The sequence below is a fragment of the Prionailurus bengalensis genome, chromosome B2, assembly GCF_016509475.1.
Source record: "Prionailurus bengalensis isolate Pbe53 chromosome B2, Fcat_Pben_1.1_paternal_pri, whole genome shotgun sequence".
NCBI classification, from domain to species: domain Eukaryota; kingdom Metazoa; phylum Chordata; class Mammalia; order Carnivora; family Felidae; genus Prionailurus; species Prionailurus bengalensis.
Window position 1 is genome coordinate 33,835,473 of NC_057349.1, and position 24,650 is coordinate 33,860,122.

The 24,650-nt window shown below is 39.1% G+C and overlaps 1 protein-coding gene and 1 pseudogene across 5 annotated transcripts in view; both read right to left on the reverse strand.

Moving 5' to 3' along the window:
- Positions 1–24,650, reverse strand: part of FKBP5 (FKBP prolyl isomerase 5) — a 118,268-nt gene that overhangs the window by 79,238 nt on the left and 14,380 nt on the right. The window lies entirely within an intron of this gene.
- On the reverse strand, positions 16,191–16,288 carry LOC122490684 (annotated as a pseudogene).

Sequence of the window (24,650 nt, forward strand, 5' to 3'; positions counted from 1 at the left end):
AACTGGTATTATGACTTCTCAAAATGTTTGGTAGAATTCATCAGGGAAGGTATCTGGGCCCAGAGTTTTATTTGGGGGGAGTTAATGTCTTTAATAGATAAAGGATTATTCAGGTTGCTTGTTTCTTCTTGAGTAATCTTTGGTATTTTGTCTTTTTCAAGGAATTTGCCTATTTCATCTGTCTAATACACTGCCATAAAATAATTAATGCCATTGTCGTATTTATCCTTTTAGTAACTAGAGGATCTACAGCTTTGCCAACTCTTTTCTTCCTGATACTGGTGACTTACATCTTCACTTCTGCCTGATCCATCAGACTGGAGGTTTATCAATTTTACTGGTCTCAAAGAGCCAGCTTTTGATTTCACGGACTTTATATTTCACTAGTTTTGGCTTTTAGCACTAATTCATTTCTTCTGCTTACTTTGGGTTTAATTTTCTTTTTCTAGTGTCTTAAGGTGGAAGCTCAAGACATTGATTTGCAACCTCACTCCTCTAACACAGACATAATATTTTCCTCCTAGCACTTGTATTAGCTACTTCCTGCAAATTTTGATACACTGTTTTCATTTCCATCCAGTACAAAATACTTTCTGAATCCATGTTTGATTTTTTTTTTTTTCCCTTTGACCCATCCATGAGTTTCTTAATTAGTTTCCAAATATTTAGGGTTCTGGAAAAGACAGTTTTCTGTTATCAATTTAAAATTTAATTCCCTGCTGGTCAGATGACTTATTTTTTTTATGATGTAAGTAATTTTAAATTTATTCACACTACTCTAGGGACAAAAATGTGGTCTATATTGGTAAATCTTGTATGTGTAATTGAGAAAAATGTATATTCTGCTGTACTAGGTAGATGTCAAATAAATGTCAATTAGGTCAACTGGCTGATAACGTTTAAACCTTCTAACTCATTACTGATATTTTGTCTTCTTGTTCTATCTATCAATTGAGTGGGTAAGGTACTGAAATGCCCAACTATAATTGCAGATCTGTTTCTCCTTTCGGTTCTATCAGTTTCTGATTCATATATTTTGAAGCTTATTAGGTACAAAAATATTTAGGACTATTAATTCTTTTTGAACTGACCACTTTATCACTATGAAACGGCCTTCTTTATTCCTGGTACTATTTATTCTCTGCTCTAAAATCTAGTTTGTCTGAGGGGTGCGTGGGTGGCTCAGTCGGTTGAGCATCGAACTTTGGCTCAGGTCATGATCTCACAGTTCGTGAGTTCCAACCCCACGTCGGGCTCTGTGCTGACAGCGGAGAGCCTGGAACCTGCTTTGGATTCTGTGTCTCCCTCTCTCTGCCCCTCCCCTGTTCATACTCTTTCTCTGTCTCAAAAATAAACATTAAAAAAATTAAATATTTAAATATGTTATATATCTGTATTGGACATTCTCAATCTCTCCTATACTGCCTTGAAAATATGGAATACAGTCATAATAAATGTTTTAATATCTTTCTCCACTAACTCAATCATCTGTGTCTCTCTGTTTCTACTTACTGATTTTCCTTCTCAGGGGCTGTATTTTCTGTTTCATTCCAAGTCTGATATTTTCCACTGGAAGCCAAATGTAAATTTTACCTTGGTGAGTACTAGATATTTTTGTATACTTATAAATATTAAGCTTTGTTCTGGGATGCAGTTAAACTACTTGGAAATAGCTTCATCCTGCTGAGGTTTTTTTTTTTTTTTTTTAAGCTTTGTTAGATGGGACCAGAGTCTTTAGTTTAGGGCTACATTTGCCCTACTGCAGAGGCAATACCTTTCTAAGTATTCTACCCAATATCCTATGACTTGTATCTTCCTCTCTGGCTGGTGGGAACACAACATAAGAAAGAATCAGATTACTCCCTCTAATCATTTTGGGTGGTCTGTTCTTGACTTTGGGTAGCTTCCATAAAACACAACCGATCAGTACTCATCTGAAGACTTAAGGGGGACTCTGCAGACCTGGGAGTTCTTTGCGCAGCTCTTTCTTTTCCAAAATGTAGCCACCTTTGGCCTCACTGGCCTCCAGCTATCACCTAAACTCAAGGAGACTGCTGGGCTCTGCATGGGAACGACCCCGCCCCGGCCCCCCACCAACTTCCTTACACTGTAGCCTGGAAACTCTCTCCAGGTAGTAAGCTAGGATAACCAACTGTAGGCCTCATCTGTTTCTGGTTTCTTGGTGACCACTGTCTTATGCTGACTGTTGTCCAGTGTTTCAAACTTCATATATTTTTTCTGGGGTTTTTTTTTGTTTGTTAGAGTAAATCAATCTCTGTTAATCCATCTTGGCCAGAAGCACAAGTCTATGAGTACATTTTCAAGCCAGAAAAAGGAAGATACACAGCTAAAGGAAAGAAAGAAAGAAAGAAAGAAAGAAAGAAAGAAAGAAAGAAAGAAAGAAAGAAAGAACAAACGAACAGGAAGGAAGGAAGAAAAAGAGAAACAACAAACCACAAGTATTATGAATGGAGTTTCAAGTAGGAGAAAAAGTGATAAACACTGTTTAGAACAGATTTTGAGTCTGAAATTTGAAGGGTATAGGTTTTTCATGACATTAAAAAAGTCAAAGCCTGTAACTGAGGGGGGTGCCTGGGTGGATCAGTCAGTAAAGCATCCAGCTCTTGGTTTCAGCTCAGATAATGATTTTGTGATTTGTGGGAAAGAGCCCTGCATTAGGCTCTGCTGGCAGTGCAGAGCCTGCTTGGGATATTCTCTCTCTCTCTCTCTCTCTCTCTCTCTCTCTCTCTGCCCCTCCCCCTCTCAAAATAAACTTAAAAAAAAAAAAAAAAAAAAGCCTGTAATTGATAAATGAATCTACCTCCAAAAATGGCAGGTACTTTATCAGCCAAAACTATGAAAATTTCTGGAAATCTGGGTAATTGCAGTCTCTTTTTTCCTTTAATCTATTAAGAAATGATTGTTTTAAACATTCCAAGAATACAAAAAGTGTAACTTTACATTTATAAAGGCCATTAATATACCACAATTAAAAAACTCTAAATTAGGGGACCCCTGGGTGGCTCAGATGGTTAAGTGCCTGACTCGTGGTTTTGGCTCAGGTCATGATCTCATGGTTTGTGAGTTCAAGTCCTGCATAGGACTCTGAGCTAACAGTGTGCAGCCTGCTTGGGATTCTCTGTCTCCCTCTCTCTGCCTCTCCCCTGCTTGCTCTCTATTTCTTTCTCAAAATAAATAAACATTAAAAAGAAATCTAAAATAAAAGAAAAATCCCCTTCTTTTGATTAATTCAACTGAAAAATACACAGTGAAAATCACCTTAATACTTGAAAGTCATAATGCTACAAAAGTTAGCTTGTGGTTGACATTGGTATAAAACTTGCTTTTGTTTTAAAACAAACCTCAAATGGACAATATGCAAAATCTCAATATTCTGCATTGATGCAATAGGAGATACAATAATGTATCTCAATATACTGAGATTTTAATATTGCTTAAAGTGGAAAGAAAACTCCCTAAATTTTTTTTTAATGCTTATTTATTTTTGACAGAGAGAGAGAGACAGACAGACAGCGCATGAGTGGGGGAGGGGCAGAGAGAGGGAGACACAGAATCCAAAGCAGGCTCCAGGCTCTGAACTATCAGCACAGAGCCCTATGCAGGGCTCGAACTCAGACCACGAGATCATGACCTGAGCTGAAGTCGGACGCTCAACCGAATGAGCCACCCAGGTGCCCCAAGAAAACTCCCTATTTAGAACACACACATGTTGGGGCACCTGGGTGGCGCAGTCGGTTAAGCGTCCGACTTCAGCTCAGGTCACGATCTCACGGTCTGTGAGTTCGAGCCCTGCGTCGGGCTCTAGGCTGATGGCTCAGAGCCTGGAGCCTGCTTCAGATTCTGTGTCTCCCTCTCTCTCTGACCCTCTCCCGTTCATGCTCTGTCTCTCTCTGTCTCAAAAATAAATAAACTTAAAAAAAAAGAACACACACATGCTGCAGAAGGACCTACAAGCAACATATGAACAGCAGTCTGTCACCAAATCATATGGCTTGCTTCTCTGTGTCTATTTACTTTACTTTTTTAAAATTTTATTTATTTTTGAGAGAGAGAAAGAGAGCATGAGCAGGGGAGGGGCAGAGAGAGAGGGAGACACAGAATCGGAAGCAGGCTCCAGGCTCTGAGCTGTCAGCACAGAGCCCAAAGCAGGGCTCGAACCCATGAATCACAAGATCACAACCTAAGCCGAAGTCGGATGCCCAACTGACTGAGCCACCCAGATGCCCCTCTTTTGTCTATTTAAACTTGTAACCAGTTCTAGCACCACTTGTAGATATCTGCCCTTAAAAAGCATACAGTGTCACAAGAAAACAACATACATAGATGCAAAAGAAACAGACAAAACACAAAGGGGCAGAGAAGGCAATTATGAGTGCTGCTTGGATGACCTCCTTCCCCCTGCTCCCCTTCTTAGTTTCCAAAGTGGCATCTGTGGCTCAGACTGGATTATTGGGAGCCTTGCCTTCATGCTACTCATCTGTCACTCATTCCAGTTATCAATGTCAATTATACAAAGTGGCCAGATTCCCAAAATTTCATCTAAAAGTTCTGAGTAAAGTTCTAAGCTGGGGTGCAAGGGAGGGCTTTTAATGGAGAGTGAGAAAGCAGAGAAGAAACTGAAGAAAGCTAACTGGAAAAAGAAAGGAGAATTAATCAAGAAGCTGAATACTGGGGGCACCTGGGTGGCTTGTCAGTTAAGCATCCAACTCTTGATTTCAGCTCAGGTCATGATCTCATAGTTCATGAGTTCGAACACAATGCGGAGTCTGCTTGGGATTCTCTCCTTCTCCCCGCCTCTCTCTGTCTCTCCCTCTCCCCGCCTCTCTCTGTCACTCCCTGGTTTGTGAACTCTCTCTCTCAAAATAAATAAATTAATTTTTTAAAAAAGCTGAATATTAAATCTGAGACTGGCTCATTCTAACCATAACCTTAAATCCCAGCTCCTCACCTTCACACATTCTTCCTGGAAAGTTAACTTGGTTTTTTTATCTACAGAGCCAAGAGTTGCCTCTTGAGTTAAAAGGTTATTCTATTAGCCAAAACTGAGTTAAAATTATAAAATTTAATACAGTTATATATTACAGAAAGTTTCAGAAATAAAGAGGAAAAAAATCATAATCCCAATATTACAATATAAGGGTACCTTCTTTTAAACAGATATTATTTTTTAGAGCAGTCGTAGGTTCACGGCAAAAACTGAGTAAAATAGCCAAAACAACCTTGAGAAGAACAAAGCTGAGAGAACTCACACTTCATGGTTCCAAACCTTAACTACAAAAGCTCCAACATCAAGACAGTGTGGTAGCAGAAATAAGGGCAGACACCGATCTATGGGATAGAAATGAAAGCTGAGAAATAAACTCTTACATTTATGTTCAACTTGTATTTTTTTTTATTAAAAAATTTTTTTGATGTTTATTTACTTCTGAGACAGAGAGAGACAGAGCATGAGTGGGGGAGGGGCAGAGAGAGAGGGAGACACAGAATCTGAAGCAGGCTCCAGGCTCTGAGCGGTCAGCACAGAACCCGACGCAGGGCTCGAACTCATGGACCGCGAGATCATGACCTGAGCTGAAGTCGGGCGCTCAACCGACTGAGCCACCCAGGCGCCCCTCAACTTATATTTTCAAAATAGTTGCTGTGACAATTCAGTGGGGGAAACAACAGTCTTTTCAACAAATGGGACAGCTAGATCTCCAAAAGCAAAAGATGACAAAGTTTGACTACCGTACCTCCTACCACATACAAAAAGTAACTCAAAATGGATCAATGACAGCAATTTAAGAGCTAAAACTATCTACCTCCTAGAAGAAAGCATGGGGATTGTAAATCTTCACTGAGCATGAATTAGGCAATGATGCCTTATGTGAAAGTGAAAGCACAAGCAACAACAAAAAACAGAAGAGACTTCATGAAAATTAAAAACTTCTGTAATTCAAAGAACACCATGAAGAAAGCGAAAAGACGTCACACAGGATGGGATGACAATTTTCCCAATCACTTATCTGATAACAGGATTGATATCTAGAATACTTTAACTCCTAAGAGAGATGGGAAAGAAGGCAGAGTAGGAAGATCCTGAGCTCACCTCCCATCAGGGACACACGGAGGTAACAATTCCATGTGATAAAACTCACAGTAAAAATGATGTGAAGACTGGCAGAACAGATCTTCAACAGTCGAAAACTTAAGGAGAAGACCACATCAAGGAGAGGAGGGGCAGAGACACAACTGGTGAACCAAAACCCCCAGGGCTGCAACCCACAGCGGGAGGGATATCACAGGCATGAAGGAGCCAGGAGACCAAGCCCCACAATGGGCGCCCCCAGCCCTGGGACCTGCACCGGAAAGATGAGACCCCGTAACATCTGGCTCTGAAGATCAGGGGGTCTTATTTCTTGGAGAATCACAGGGCCACAGGAAACCAAGACTCCTCTACTAAAGGGCCATGGTACTACTATCACCCAGTCTAGGACCCAGCACAGAAGCAGAGTTTGGAAAGTACCTGGGTTTTAAGTGAAGGAGATTTACTAATTGTTAGAACATGTGCTGGAGAGGGCAGGAATCTGCAGGAACCTTCCCGGAAAACAGAAGTCTGAAGGGTCCCACATTTCTTGCCCTCCTTCAGCTTAGCTGGCCAGACACTTGTGGGAGCCAGTTTTGACACCCTCTACCTACCTTGCAAGCGTGCTAGCCCAGCCCTAGCATTCCCCTGTAGACCTGCCCCACCTGGCAGGCTCCCCTCCAAAGTGGATTCCACCGTACCACACCTGAAGGGCAGTCTCAGTCACGACTGACATTCCTGCGGAGCAACTACTACTCTGCCATACCTGGCGGGCAGCCCTAAGCTGAGAGGCAACCCTCTAAGCACCCCTCCAGACTTCTGCCCTGAAGAGTGAGGAAGCTAGCCCCATGCACCAGCATGCCCATACTAGCTATAGCAGGGTCTCTGGGCTAGCCGTGGGAATAAAGGCGGGGCGGGGGGGGCGGGGGGGGGGAGGCCTGCCCACCAGTGCACCCAGAGGTAGAAGCCAGTCATTGAAGACAGCAGGGCTGAGGCCTCGTTCCACCCACCAGCACATCCCAAAACTACAGCTGTAGCCACACAGGAGGCACACTCTGTCAACCAGTACCCTGCCAGAGATTGCAGCCCATCGCTGCTGACAGCCAAACTGAGGGCCAGCCCTGTCCACCAGCATGCCCACAGCAGTCACAGCCCATCCACAATAGATGAGCGCACACTACTAACACAGGGGACACCTTTAGAACAGCTGGTTACGGTGACGGGGTGGGTGGGGGGCTGCTGCACTGATGGACACTATAGGATATCTTCTACATAAGGCCGTTTACTTTCAGAGCAGGAGATATAGTTGACCTACCTAATACACAGAAACAAACAGAGATTCAGACAAAATGAAGGGACAGAGAAATATGTTCAAAATGAAAGGACAAAACCCCAGAAAAAATAAATGAAACAGAAGTAAGCAATCTGCTGATAAAGAGCTCAAAGTAATGGTCATAAAGAGACTCACCGGACTTGACAGAAGAGTGAATGAACTCAGTGAGAACTTCAACAACAAAATAAAAAATATAAAAAAGAACCAGTCAGAGCTAAATACAATAACTGAAATGAAAAATACACTAGAGAGAATCAACAAATTAAAAGATGCAGAAGAATGGATGAGAGATCTAGAAGATGGAAAAGTGGAAAACAACCAAACTGAACAGCAAAAGGAAAAAGGTATTTTTTCTTTAATGAAAATAAGTTAAAGAGAACTCTGTGACAGCATCAAGCATATTAGCATTCACATAACAGGGGTCCAAGAAAGGGGTAGAAAACTTACTTGAAGACATAATAGCTAAAAACTTCCCTAACCTGGGAAAAGAAACAGACATCCAAGTCCAGGAATGAAAGAGAGCCCCAAACAAGATGAACCCAAGGAGATCCACACCAAGACAGATAATAATTAAAATAGCAAAAGTTAAAGAAAATCTTAAAAGCAGCAATAGAAAAGCAAAGAGTTACATACAAGGGAAACTCCATAAGACTGTCAGCTGATTTCCCAGCAGAAAACTTTCAGGCCAGAAGGGAGTGGCATGATATATTCAAAGTACTGAAAGGAAAAAACCTAAAGCCAAAATATTCTACCTGACAAGCTTATCATTCAGAATTGAAGGAGAAATAGAGTTTCCTAGACAACAAAAGGTAAGGGTGTTTACCACCACTAAACCAGCCTCACATTAAAATGAATTCTTTAGGGGTGCCTGGGTGGCTCAGTCGGTTGAGCGGCCGACTTCGGCTCAGGTCATGATCTCACGTTCCATGAGTTCGAGCCCTGTGTCGGGCTCTGTGCTGACAGCTCAGAGCCTGGAGCCAGTTTCAGATTCTGTGTCTCCCTCTCTCTCTGCCCCTCCCCCATTCATGCTCTGTCTCTCTCTGTCTCAAAAATAAATAAACATTAAAAAAAAAAAATTTTTAAATGAATTCTTTAAAGGGCGCCTGGGTGGCTCAGTCGGTTAAGCGGCCGACTTCAGCTCAGGTCATGATCTTGCGGTCCGTGAGTTCGAGCCCTGCATCAGTCTCTGTGCTGACAGCTCAGAGCCTGGAGCCTGTTTCGGATTCTGTGTCTCCCTCTCTCTGACCCTCCCCCGTTCATGCTGTCTCTCTCTGTCTCAAAAATAAATAAACATTAAAAAAAAAATTAAAAAAAAATAAAATGAATTCTTTAAGTGGAAAAGAAAAGGGCATAACTAAAAAGAAAATTATGAAAGGAAAATATTTTACTGGTAAAAGCAAACACACTGTAAAAAGGAGATCACTTATAAAAATAGTATGAAGTTTAAAAGACAAAATTAGTAAAATTATAAAAGTTATTTAAAAATATAATGTAGGGGCGCTTGGGTGGCTCAGTCGGTGAAGCATCCAACTTCTGCTCAGGTCGATCTCATGGTTCCTGAGTTCGAGCCCCGCGTCCGGCTCTGTGCTGACAGCTCAGAGCCCGGAGCCTGCTTCAGCTTCGTGTATGTATATATATATATATATATATATATATATATATATATATATATATATATATAAATATATATATATATATAAATAAATAAAATAAAATAAAATAAAGAGAAAGGAATCCAAACATAACACCAAAGAAAGTCAACAAATCACAAAGGAAGAGAGCAAAAGAAGAAATGAACAGAGAACCACAAAAACGACCAAAAAACAATGGACAAAATGGCAATAAATACATACCCATCAATAACTTTAAATGTAAATGGATTAAATGCTCCAATCAAAAGAAAGAGGGTGACAGAATAAACAAGATCCACCTATATGCTGTCTACAAGAGACTCACCTCAGAACTAAAAAAAGACTGAAAGTGAAGAGATATAAAGGTATTCCATGTAAATGGAAGTGGGAAAATAAAAACTGAGACAGCAATACTTATATCAGAACAAACAGACTTTAAAACAAAGACTGTAAGAAGATACAAAGAGAAGCATTACATAATGATAAAGCGATTGATCTGATAAGAGGTATGACAATTGTAAATATCTATGCACCCCACATAGAGGCACCTAAATATATAAAGCAAATATTAACAGACACAAAGGGAGAAATTGACAGGAATACAACAACAGGAGATGTTAACACCCTACTTACATCAATGGATAGATCATCCAGGCAAAAAAAATCAATAAGTAAACACTGGCTTTGAACAACACATTAGACCAGATGGACTTTGAACAGATATATACAGAACATTCCATCCAAAAACAGCAGAATACACATTCTTTTCAAGCACAGATGGAACATTTTCAGGATAGATCACATGTTAGGCCATGAAAAAGGTTTCAATAAATTTAAGAAGACTTAAATCATACTAAACATCTTTTCCAACCACAACAGTATAAAACTAGAAATCAATTACAAGAAAAAAACTGGAAAAAACACAAAACATGTGGAGCCTAAAAAACATGCTACAACCAACCAATGGGTCAAATTAAATCAAGGAGGAAAAATAACTGGAGACAAATGAAAATGGAAACACAATGGTTCAAAATCTTTGGGATGCAGCAAAAGCAATTCTTAGAGGAAAGTTTATGTGATACAGGCCTACCTCAAGAAACAAGAAAAATCTCAAATAAACAATCTAATCTTACACCAAAATGAACTAGAAAGAGAATACGGGGCGCCTGGGTGGCTCAGTCGGTTAAGCGTCCCACTCCAGCTCAGGTCATGGTCTCACGGTTCATGAGTTTGAGCCCCACATCAGGCTTTGTGCTGACAGCTCAGAGCCTGGAGTCTGCTTTGGATTCTGTGTCTCCACCAATCTCTGCCTCTCCCCTGCTCATGCTATGCTGTCTGTCTCCCTCTCTCTATCTCTCTCAAAAATAAGTAAAAAAAAAAAAAAAAAAATTAAAAAAAAAGAGAGAATAAAGACTAAAGGTAGTAGAAGGAAGAAAACAATAAAGATCAGCGTGGAAATAAATGAAATACAGGCTTAAAAAACAACAGAAAAGATCAATGAAACTAAGTTGGCTTATTGACAAGATTAAAATTGACAAATCTTTAGTCAGACTCTTCAAGAAAAAATGAGAACCCAAATAAAACAAAAAAAATGGAAGAGAAGTTACAAACGAGACCATAAAAATACAAAGGATTATAAAACACTACAACAAAAAATTATATGCCAACAAATTGAACAACCCGGAAGAAGTGGATAAATTCTTAGAAACATACCTTCTTCCAAGACTGAATCAAGAAGAAACAGAAAATCTGAACGGACCAATTTTTAGGAACAAAATTCAATCAGTAATCAAAACACTCTCCACAACAAAAGTCTACGACCAGATGGCTTCACAAGTGAATTCTACCAAAACATATACGTTAAAAACTCTATCCTTCTCAAACTATTCCAAAAAAAAAAAAAAAAAATAGAAAAGGAAAGAAGGAAAGAATGCTTTCAGATTCATTTTATAAGGCCAGCAATTACCCTGATACAAAACCAAAGACACTACCCTACCCCTAAAAAACTTACAGAATACCTTAATGAACATAGATGTAAAGACCCTCAACAAAATATTAGCAAACCAAACTCAAAAACACATTAAAAGGATCATTCACCACTACAAGTGGGATTTAATCCAGTAATGCAAGGATGGTTCAATACATGCAAATCAATCAACATAATACACCATGTTAACAAAATGACAAATAAAAACCAAGATCATCTCAACAGATGCAGAGAAAGTATTTGACGAGGCCGCCTGGGTGGCCCAGTCAGTTAAGTGTCTGACTCTTGATTTTGCTCAGGTCAAGATCCCAGCATCATGGGATCAAGACCTGCATCAAGCTCCACACACAGCATGGAGCCCACTTGGGATCCTTTCTCTTCCTGTCTCTCTGCCCCTCCCCCATTCTCATTTTTTCTTTCTCTCTCTCAAAATAAACTTCAAAAAAGTCCTTAAAAAAAGAAAAATATTTGACAAAATTCCATTCATGATGGAAAATTCCATTCAACAATGTGGGTAGAGAAGAAATACAGCTCAACATAATAAAGGCCATACATGACAAACCCACAACTAACATCATACTCAACAGTGAAAAGCTGAAAGCTTTTCCTCTAAGATCAGGAAGAAGGATGCCCACTTTCACCACTTTTATTCACTGGCCACAGTGTGTCCTAGCCACAGTAATCAGACAAGAAAAAGAAATAAAAAGCCTCCAAACTGGTAAGAAACAAGTTAAACTGTCACTATTTGCAGATGACATGATCCTATATACAGAAAACCTTAAAGACGCCACCAAAAAATTATTAGAAATAATAAATGAATTCAGTAAAAATAGCAAGATATAAAACCAACATATGGAAATCAGTTGTATTTCTATAAACTAATAACAAACTATCAGAAAAAGATATTAAGAAAATAGTTGCATCAAAAATAAGAACATACCTAGGAATAAATTTAACAAAGAAGGTGAAAGATCTGTACTCTAAAAAAAACTGCAAGATATTGCTGGGGAAAAAAAATGAAGACAACATAAATAAATTAAAAAGTTATATACCATGCCCATGGATCGTAAGAATTAGTATTATTAAAATGTCCATACTACCCAAACCAATCCACAGATTCAATACAATCCCTATCAAAATACCAATGGCATTTTTCACAGAACTAGAAAAATCCTAAAATGTGTATAGAACCACAAGAGACCCCAATTAGCCAAAGTAATTTTGAGAAAGAGGAACAAAGCTGGAGGTATTACAATCCCAGATTTCAAACTATACTACAAAGCAACAGTAATCAAAACAGTATGGTACTGGCACAAAAGGAGACACACAGATCAATGGAACAGGATAAAAAGCCCAGAAATAAACCCAAGGTTCTATGGTACAATGAATCTATGACAAAAGAGGCAAAAATATACAATGGGGAAAAGACCATCTCTTCCAATAAATGGCGTTGAGAAAACTGGGCAGCTACATACAAAAGAATGAAACTGGACCACTTTTTTACACCACATACAAAAAGAAATTCAAAATGTATTAAAGATCTAAATGTAAGACCTGAAACTATAAAACTTCTAAAAGAAAACACAGGCAGTAAACTCTTAGACACTGGCCTTAGTAACTTGTTTTATATATGTCTCCCCAGACAAGGAAAACAAAAGCAAAACACAAAACAAAACAAAACTGGGATATCATACTATAAAGCTTTTCCACAGTGAAGGAAACCACCAACAAAACAATAAGGCAACCTACTGAATGGGAGAAGATATCTGCTGATGATATATCCAAAATATATTAATGCAAAATATATAAAGAACTCATACAACTCAACACCAAAAGACAATCTGATTAAAACCTGGGCAGAGGACCTAAACAGATATTTTCCCAAAGAGGATATATAGGCGGCCAACAAGTACATGAAAAGATGCTTAGCATCACTTATCAAGGAAATTCAAATTAAAACCACAATGAGGTATTAACTAATACCTGTCAAAATGGCTATTATCAAAAAGATAAGAAATAACAACTGTTGGCAACAATGTGGAGAAAAGGGAACTTCCTTGCATTAGTTGTTGGGAATGGAAATTGGTGCAACCACTACAGAAAACAGTATGGAGGCTCCTCAAAAAATTGCAAGTAGAAATACCATATGACCCAGTAATTCCATTTCTGGATATTTAATCAAAGAAAACACTAAATGAAAAGCATACTGGCACTCCTATGTTTACTGAAGCACCATTTACAACAGGCAAGATACAGAAGCAATGCAAGTGTCCATCGATACATGAATGGCTAAAGAAAATGTGGTGTGTGTACACAATGGAATATTACTCGGCCACAAAAGAGTGAAATCATGCATTCGCAACATGTATAGACCTAGAGCATATTATGCTAAATAAGTCAGACAGAGAAAGATAAATACCATCGGATTTCACTTATATATAGAACCTAAAAAACAAAACAGAAACAGAGTCATAAATATAGGAAAAAAAAACCTGATGGCTACAAGAAGGGAGGGAGTTGGAGAGAGGTGAAATAGGTGAAGGGGATTAAGAGGTACAGACTTCCGGTTATAAATAAGTCATGGGGATGAAAAGCATAGCATAGGGAATACAGTCAATAATAGCGTAATAACTTCATTTAGTGACATAGGACTACACTTACCATGGTGAGCATTTCATAATGTATCTAATTTTCACATCACTATATTGTACACCTGAAACTAATATAATGTCAACTATACTTCAATAAAAAAAATCTACAACTCAGTAATAAAGAAAACAAATAACCCAATTAAAAAATGGGCAGGGGTGCCTAGCTGGCTCAGTTGCGGAGCATGTGACTCTTGATCTCGGGGTTATGAATTTGAGCCCCACAATGGGTACAGAGATTACTTGAAAAATAAAAGTTAAAAAAATGGGCAAAGTATTCACATACACATTTCCTCCAAAGAAGATACATAAATAGCAAATTAATCACATGAAAAGATGCTGAGGGAAAGTAGGGAAATGCAAATCAAAGCCACAGTAAGAGACCACTCCATACCCAATAGGATGGCTATTAGAAAAAAAGACTGTAACAAACACTAACAAAAATGTAGAAAAAGTAGAACCCTCATGCATTGCTAGTGGGAATGCAAACTGGTACAGCTGCTTTGGAAAACAGTGTGGCAATTCCTCTAAAAGTTAAACAGTTATCATCTGATCAACAGTTCTAAGACAAATGAAAACATATGTCCACACAAAACCTTATGCATCAATGTTCATAACAGCATTATTCATATTAGCCAAAGAGTAGAAACAATCCTAATATCCATTAACTACTGAATGGGTAAACAAAATGTATATTCATGCAACACAATATCATTCAGCAATGAAAAGCAATAAAGTACTGATAATATGCTACATGAACATATCTTGAAAATACTATGCTAAGTGAGAGCAAGACAAAAAAATACCATATATGCTATGATTCCATTGATATGAAATGTCCAGAACAGGCAAATCTATAGAGGCAGAAAGTAGAATGGTGGTCACTGAGAGTAATGGTTAGAAGTAGGAGTGACTGCTAACAGGTGTGACATTTCTTTTGAGGGTGACAAAATGCTCTGAAGTGGGATAATGGTAATAGATGCACAATTTTGTGAATATATTGTTGAAATCTTTTTATTTTAATGTTTAATCATTTTTCAGAGAGAGAGTTTGAGCGGGGAAAGGGTAGAGAGAGAAGAGGACAGAGAATCTGAAGCAGGCTCTGTGCGGATAGCAGCAAGCCCGATGCAGGGCTCGAACTCATGAATGGTGAAATCATGACCTGAGCCAAAGTCGGAAGCTCAACTGATGAGCCACCCAGGTGCCCCACAATTCTGTAAATATACTGGAAACCACTGATTAACACACCTTAAAGAGGTGAATACCAGGCTATGTGAATTTTATCTCAATACAGCTGTTAGAAAAATTATCTTCTTGAATGGACATTAGCTCCTAACATACATTCTTCCAATGTATCTATTTTATGTAACACTGCTGTGAACATTTTTGTGCCTAGGCATTTATCATACTAAATAATTAAGAGTATGGATTCTTGGGGCACCTGGGTGGTTCAGAAGGTTAATAAGCAAGCATCTGACTCATGGTTTCAGCTCAGGTCATAATTTCACAGTTTGTGAGATCGAGTGCCATGTCAGGTTCCATGCTGACAGCGTGGAGCTGCTTGGGATGCTCTTTCGCTCTCTCTCTCTCTCTCTGCCCCTCCCCTGCTCTCACTTGCTCCCTCTCCCTCCCTCTCTTAAAATAAATAAATAAACTTAAAAATAAAATTTTTAAAAAGAGTATGGATTCTTGGTGTGCCTGGCTGATCAGTTGGTGGAGTGTGTGACTCCTGATCTCAGGGTTGTGGGTTCGAGGCCCAGGTTGGTGTGGAGATTTAAAGATAAAATCTTAAAAAAAAAAAAAGAGAGAAAGTATGGATTCCTTTTTTTTAAGATTTTAATTTTATTTTTTACGTTTATTTGAGAGAGAGAGAGCACAAGCGCAAGCAGGGGAGGGGCAGAGAGAGGGAGAAACAGAATCCCAAGCAAGTTCGATCTCACGAGCAGTGAGATCATGACCTGAGCCAAAATCAAGAATCAGATGTTTAACCGACTGAGCCACCCAGGTGCCCCAACGAGTATGGATTCTTAACAGTCTGCTTTAGTGGCAACCCTGGCTTGACAACAATAGCAGCTATGAGTGCTGCTTGGGCAAGTCACCCAACTACTTTGTGCCTCAATTTTCCCGTCTATCACATGAGATTAACAATATTCACACCTCTTGGAATTTTGAAAATTAAGTAAGGGCTTGGCATGGTGACTGTCACACAGTAAACTTTCAAACATTAGTAGTTATAACTGTCATCCTGGTTTGTATTATTTCTTTTTTTAATTTTTTTTTTTTTTTTAAATTTTAGGGGTGGGGGAGGGACAAAGAGAGAGAAGGAGAGAGAATCTCAAGCAGGTTCCATGCTGAGTGTGGAGCCTAATGCAGGGCTGGATCTCATGACCCTGGGATCAGGACCCAAGCCAAAATCAAAAGTGGACACTCAACCAACCGAGCCACCCAGGCACCCCCCCCCTTTTTTTTAGTGTTTTTTTTTTTTTTAATTGAGATACAACTTACAAAAAATATGGAATGCTTCATGAATTTCCATGTCATTTTTGCACAGGAGCCACACTAATCTTCTCTATCATTTCTACTTTATTTTACTTTGTTTTCAAGTTTTATTTTATTTATTTGAAAGAGGCAGAAATAGGGGAAGTGGGCAAGGGGCAAAGAGAGGGAGAGAGAATCCAAGCAGGTTCCGTGCTGCCAGCACAGAGCCCGACGTGGGGCTCGAACTCACGAAACCGTGAGATCGTGACCTGAGCCAAGACCAAGAGTCAGACGCTTCACAACTGAGCCACCCAGGCACCTCTCGTTCCAATTTTGGCATACGTGCTGCCAAAGCAACCACCACATTATTTTCTCAAGATGGTTTCTGGAAATGGTGTCACTGGGTCAAAACCCATGAACATTTATGTTTTCGAATCCATTTTGCTAAACTACATTCCAAAAGGGGTGCACCAATTTTTGGTGCCAATAGTAAATATAGGAGAGAACCAAGGTAACCACACCATCATCAACATTATGTCACAGTAAGTTTTTTTGGTTAATTTCACAGCTGTCTCACTTTGGTTGTTCATTTTTGCTGCTTTGCCTTCAGCATCTTGAAACCCAACAGTTTTCTACTTATGCTGTGAATCCTGTACACCATGAGTACCTACTGAATGCAAAATCTGAGCAAGCCGCTATACTGGGAGCCACAATGGAAACTGAAAGGAGCAAGGCCAAGGATTTGGGGTGAGGTGGGGCAAAGAAGCATTTCAATTCAAGATAACTGATTAAGTACGAGAGAGCTCAAAATACTTGTAAGGGCAGGGGAAAGATGGAGGTTTATAAAGCAGGGAAAAGAAGGCAGTATTCCAGCTGGTTCTTGAAGGATGGACATTAATTTCAAGTGGCAAGGGTGTGGGGCAAGAGCAAAATCAAGGCTGGGAAAAGAACACAGCACATTCCAGGACTGTGGCTCGAGTACAAAGTTGCTAGGGGAGAGGGAAAGGTGAGAGAACAAAGCACAGAGTGCCCTCGGAGCACAAAGAGGACCCTCCAAAACACAGCCAATGACTATGTGCGCCGAGGGGGAGAGTTTCTCAAAGGCCAAATAACATGCAGAAAGACACAAAGACATGAATCATCACGGCCCATCCAAGGAACTGCATGTAATCCAATTTGGCTAAAGTGGAGGATACATGTGGAAAGGATGCTGATGATACTAAATAGGCAGAAGCTGACTGTGAAGGACCGTGTGTGCCAGAATAAAGCATGTGAACTTCATTCCAAAGGAAATAGAGAACTGAAGCAAAGAAGTGACAATCAGACTAGCTGAAAAAAATGACTCTGGCAACACTCCAACAGCTTCCCATCTCACACAGAATAAAATCCAAAATCCAAAATCCAAAGTCCTTCTTGCACTTAACACCCCACATGCTGGTCAGTGGCTATCTCTGAAACTGTTTCCTGTTACTCCTCCTCTCACTCACCGTTTTTGCTACACTGGCCTCCTCGCTACAGCCTCCAACATGCCTCTCTGCAGGGCTTCTGCGCTCACTCTTCCCTCTGTCTAGAACTCCTTCCTCCCCCAGCATAGTTGGCTCCCTGACTTCCTTCAGGTAGGTCTCTGCTCAAATACTTATCAGGGAGGCCTTCTTTATTACCTAATATAAAAGAACAAGTAACTACAGCAATCAGCCCTACCATTTTTTCCCTCCACTTACCACCTTGCACAGTGCTGGGAAGAATGGTAAGTTCCATGACGGAGCCTCTCTCAATAACCCTGTGCAAAACAGGAACTGTTCTTGCCATTTCCAGGTGGTAAAATTAAGAGGCACGATATTGCTGGTGAACAGTGAAACCAGGTAGAATGACTCCTGAGGCTGCAACTCTAACCGTTTCACATAGTATCAGAAGTCCTGTTTGATACTGTATCATTTCCTGTAAGTAGGCTCCATCCTGACAAGCACTACGACAGTAAAAACTCTAAATTCACACTATGTCCTAAAAATATATGGATTCTTACCACTGGTTACTGGCCAAGTTTCAAAAGCCAGGAAACATTTTTCTAAACCATCAATTAACTGCTCAAGGCTGTGATGTCCCTCATTGAGGCCTGGATTTATGCACCTCAGCCCCTGGGGCCTGCTTCCAGCTAGCTGAGTGAGCCCCATCGGCTGGATTGTAAAGGAGTTGCACTGGGTCTCCTGTGCCCCATCTCCCTGCTTTGTTTTCCTCTCACTTCCTTGGCCTGCTGCTCTGGCCAGGAGCTCGGTGCCTTTTTGTGCACCCCTTCACTCTCTTTCTGAAAAAGCTGTTTTCAGTAAAGATCTGATAAACTCATTCACTCTCAGGTGACTAATAATACCTTAAAAATGAGGGGGGAAAATGTACAAGGTATATGGACTTTACCCAACCATAAGCTGTATTTTTTTGTTTAGGACCCACAGATATTAAGATGAAAAGATTTTATGAAACTAAAAGGAACAAAGCATACGACACCAAAACTCAAGTATAACTTCAGGAATAAAATTAACTCCATCTTTAATAACCATTAAAATTTTCTGAGGTATCACTACCAAAAGAAGAACACAGCATGTGCCTGGAAAACATCAGGTAAGTATTGTATCATATGCAGATATAAATCCTGATTCTTTTCCTGCTCCCAATTATTAATTTCTTCTTTCCTTGATTTTTCTTTCATCCCATCTCCCATTATTGAGAGTACCCCTTTTCAAAATGTAGTTCTCAATCAACTGCTCTTCCCATCAACTGCATCTTACCAGAACTTACCACTCTTAATTCCAACTACTACCTGTATTATAACCAAATCTACTTCTAATTTCTCTCTCTTCCCTTCTGCAGTTTTTTTAATGTTTATTTATTTTTGAGACAGAGCATGAGCAGGGACAGGCAGAGAGGGAGACAGAGAATCCAAAGCAGAATCTGTGCTGTCAGCACAAAGCCTAATGCAGGGCTTGAACCCAAGAACTGCAAGATCATGACCTGAGCCAAAGTCAGTCGCTTAACCAAGCCATCCAGGCGCCCCTTCCCTTCTGCAGTTTTGATCTCGAATTGCCTGACTAGAAGTAGAACCCTTTTATATCCCTACCTTTTCAAAGAAAACCAACTTTTTCAAAATTATCCCCTTTTCTATTTACTTCATCATCTGTATTATCTGGCTATTCTCCTAGGTTTACAACATTAATACATTTTTTCTCCATTTAATCAACAGGACTTGCCAAATACTCATTGTGTTTCCTACTATCCTTCTTTCCAAATCCGCATCTATCACCACATTCTGGGTTTTCTTCATTTCCTTCCCGAATTACCACAGTTCTCCAGCTGGCCCGCCTACTTCCAGCCTACTCACTCACTTCCATTCATTCTATACATGCTGCCAGTAAAGCCTCTCTCACACAGTACAATCCCAATTCAAGGACTTTAAATAGTTCTCCAGCACAGGTCCAAACTTCTCAAACCAGCACTCAGGGCCTTCTACCCCTTCAGACTGTCACTAATAAATGTTTATCTTACACATTCTAAGACAAAACCCCAGAAAACCAACATCTTCATCTCCCATAGCCAAATAGTGCAATGCACACAACAGGTCTGTAGACAGTACAGAGCACCTTCTTTCACTTGACTTCAACTGATCACCTCAGGCAACAGGAATATATTAGTCTATCATCTTCTGAACATCTCAAATTAGTATGAGAAGGATTCATTCTCTCAAGATGAACATTTCTAATCAGCAAAATGAAAGCGTATAGTTATCAGTAAATAACACCCCATATCCTTAATGAAAGTACAAAGTGGTAAATACTATTTTAAAGGTGAATTTGCCAGTATCTATAAAAGGTTTAAGTGCAAAATATCCTTTAACCCAGCAATACTTCCAGGAAATTACTTGTAGATATTCTCACAGAAGAAAAATTATATGCAAAAGGACATTAAGCACAACACAGTTGTAATAGTTAAAAAAAAAAACAAAAACACATGACACAACTGAAGCCTCCTTACTGGACTATTATTATACAGCCCCACCAATGGAATATTATACAGCAACTAAAAATAAAGCAGCAGCTGTAAATGAACTGATAGGTAAAGATGTTTAAGAATGACCTAAAGGGAGAAAAAAAAAAAAAGCAAATCACAGAACAGAATGTATATTATTATTCTATTTGTGTAAAGAAAATGCATATACATTTGTGAATACAAAAAATATCTGAAAAGAAATATAACAAACCACTAATAGTAGCTAATTCTGGGAATGGGATTCAGGGAAAGAAACAAGAGATTTTCACTTTAGGGGGTGTATGTGTATGTATACATACATACATACATATCCTTTTTTATTTAACTGAAGTATAGTTGACATACAATATTACTTTCAGGTTTACAATACAGTGATTTGATATTTATATGCATTATGAAATGCTCACCACAATGAGCAGTTATCACCTGTCACCAAAGTTACTACAATGTTATTGACTATATTCTCTATGCTGTCCTTTACATCCCCTGATTTATTTTATAACTAGAAGTCTGTGCCTCTTAATCCCCTTCACCTTTTTGCCCATCCCCCACCCCTCCCTTCTGATAACTACCATTGTTCTTGGTATTTAGGAGTCTGTTTTGTTTTTTAGATTCCACATAAGTAAGATCATAAGTATGTGTCTTTCTCTAACTTATTTCACTTAGTATAATACCCTCTAGGTCCATCCATGTTCTTGCAAACGGCAAGATTTATGGCCGAGAAATATTTGTGTGTGTGTGTGTGTGTGTGTGTGTGCGCGCGCGTGTGCGCACACGTGTATATCATGCCTTCTTTATCCATTTATCTCTTGATGGACACTTAGGCTGCTTCCGTATTTGGCCCCAGGGATGCATATATCTTTTCAAATCATACCTTTTAAAAAAAATTTTTTTTTTCAACGTTTATTTATTTTTGGGACATAGAGAGACAGAGCATGAACAGGGGAGGGGCAGAGAGAGAGGGAGACACAGAATCGGAAACAGGCTCCAGGCTCTGAGCCATCAGCCCAGAGCCCCACGCGGGGCTCGAACTCACGGACCGCGAGATCGTGACCTGGCTGAAGCCGGACGCTTAACCGACTGCGCCACCCAGGCGCCCCCAAATCATACCTTTTTAAACAATAATCAGTATTAAATATTCACTTAAGAAAAAAGAAACAAAAAAAAAAAGACTTTTTTTAAAATGTTTATTTGAGAGAGAGACAGAACATGAGTGGGGAGGGGCTGAGAGAGAGGGAGACACAGAATCCAAAGCAGGCTCCGGGCTCTGAGCTGCCAGCACAGAGCCCAGCACAGAGCTCAAATTCACTAACCGTGAGATCATGACCTGAGCTGAAGTTGGGATGCTTAGTTGACTGAGCCACCCAGGAGCCCCACAAAAAAAGACTCTTAAATACAGACAACAAACTGGTGGTTGCCAGAGAGGAGGTGGGTGGGAGAATGGGTGAAACAGGTAAAGGGGAGTAAGGGGTACAAATTCTAGTTACAAAGTAAGGCATGCAGATAAAAAGTACAGCATAGGGAATATAGTCAATAATACCATAATAACTTTGTATGGGGACAGATGGGGATTACACTTATCATGGAGGACACAGAGCAACGCACAGAACTGCCAAATCGCTATGTTGTATACCTGAAACTAATGTAATATTGCATGTCAATTATACTTAATAAATTTTAAAGAGAAAGAAAAGGCTGTGACAGCAAAGGCTCTTAATTTTGGATGAATATAATTGATCTTGATTATCCATGGTGCAAGAAATATGAACTAGTCAAAATGCTTAATGAGAAACTCATCCCTTCATTCAACAATTATTTATGGAACACTTACTATGTGCCAAGCACTGTGCCTGATGATACTGACAGAACAGTAACAAGAAAAACCTAGTCCATGCTCCCTAAGAGCTTATAAAAAGGTCTTTTGGTCTCCATTTTTCCCATTTCCCCTGTAAAAGCCACTCTGCCTTCCATGTCTGTGTTCTCATTATGCCTATGGTTGTTCCCCCAAAAAAGATACAAATTAATAGGGCAATTGTATCAAACAAAACAAAGGTTTTAAAAATGGACTCCTATTCCCTTCATAATTAATTCTAAAAGTTACTAGCAGCACAATTTGTAGAAAGAACAGTTCAACAAGCACACTTTAAAATAAACAAAAAGTAACCTAGGAGCACTTGAGTGGCTCAGTCAGTTAAGCGGTTAAGCGTCTGATTCTCACTTTCCGCTCAGGCCACGATCGCACAGTTCAAGTGTGAGCCCCACATCAGACTGTGCAATGACAGCGTGGGAGCCTGCTTGGGATTCTCTCTCTCCCTCTGTTTCTGCCTCTGCCCCACACCCATGCTGCACGTACATGCACTTTCTCTCTCTCAAAAACAAACAAAAAAGGAACCTAGATGCTAAATGAAGAGAAATCAAGAACATTTGAGGAAGGGAAAAATGTTATAGGAAATATTAATTTTCGTCACTAACTTATACATGTTTCTAGATTTTTGTACAATGAACATGTACTGCATAAGAAGTTCGATAATATAATAATATACGTGAGAAGTATAATAAGGTCTTGTTCTTGGAAAAAAACATCTATTGCAACACAAGAGCAACTACCACACACGGTTCAACTTTTTCACCTTCCATCCCAGCCCCTGTGTGGTCTGGCCTTGGTGAGACTCCTTGTTTTGTCAGCCCCAAGTCCATTCCTCCCCTCCTCTGCTGGAAACAGCATTCTGGGACTTTCCACCGGGGAACCATGTTCCCCACCTCCTGGAGTGGAACCAATCCCCAATCTTTGCCAGTCATTGCTTTCTACCCCCTTGGCTGCCACGACAATTTGGAAGTGAACATGTGACCGTAACAGATATAAACCAAAATCAATCCTGACAAGAGGCTAATTCTAATGAGACCATTAAAATGACTTATAAGTACTTATAAAATGATTATAAGTACATATAATGCAGCTGAAATTCCTACAAAGAACATTGTAAAAAAAAAAATAGGATTCTCATTTAATGTGGCAGTGAAATAGTCATTAGTTACCTCTTTTGTTGAAATATACAATGGAACAGCAACAAAAATACAATTGTTAGAAAAATGTCCTCTTCCACGATGTTAAAACTTCCTACTTGTCTCAAAGAATAGAATGTTGAAGCCATATAAATCACATCCTGTTAAAACAGCTATGTATAGAAACAGAAAATACAGGTTCCAGGCATATACGTTAATCGCATCTCCTCTGACAGAAATTTACAAAATAAGTTCAAAAATAAAGATTCCAATGGTAGTATTTTATGAGGCACCTAAAATCCACAATACATGAAAAAATAAAACTTAACATACATTTAACTTTTGAAGTCATTTTAGTCAATTATTTTCAACACTAAGAAAATACAGAACATATTAATAAATTATAGGGAAACAAAGTTCAACTTGAGAAAATAAAACTTACCCATCAGAACTTCCTAAAAGTAAAATGGACTACCTTGTAAAATAGAGACCTCCCCTTCCCGAGAACTAAACTAAACCCCAAACTGCAATTCTCTGAAAACATGACATCCTTGAAGAATTTGATAGATGTGCCAGCTGTTTTATTTCTTGAAAGCGTATAGTTGAACACATATAATAATCTGTTGCATTTTTTTCTAGCATTGCACAATTTTCCTGGCCCGCAATGCACATACTGCATCCATTATCATATTTAAGCATCTGACAGCATTGTTACAAGAATCCATAATATTCGTTTCTGACTAAACTCATATATAAATTTTTCAGGCTTCAAATGGTCATGGATTTCAGTATCATATATATTTTTTCCACAAAGTCTCAATACAATACATTTCCTGAACTTTCAGCTTTCAGTTTCCTGTTCGTCAATGGCTACAATTCTAGAAGCAATACATAAATACACCCCAGCCATGGTATTTCCACTTTGACAACAGTGGACGTGAACTTAGTATGACCAAACATAACTACAGTGCGTATAAATGATACATGACAGCTAACACAGCAATAGCAGAAATTTAATAGTTTACAAAATTGGAAATATAAATTATACTACTGATATAAGAATGACAATTACAAAACAGTCTCTTTCTTTCTCAATGTATGAGAATTACAGGACTTATACCAAAACAATTTTCCAAATACAAAAGAAATTGCAGATCACAAGGCAGATTAAAAAAAATCCCTTCTCCCTTCAGAAAAGGGAAGACAGGAAAAAAGAAACCAAACCATGGGAAATATAGTAAGTGACTGGATACAAAGCTTTAAGGATATGGGAGAAAAAATTTGTATACATCTGTGGATTATACAATTCAACTTCAGTGTTTAAGAATGATAAAGAAAAATTAGTATTTTAGTAAAAATGAATCTAGTCCAGGAGCCTACTTTCTTTGAAGGAATACAGCAGGATAAGCAGAGGTCTGGGGCATTTTTAGGTAACTCATGCCTTTTTCTT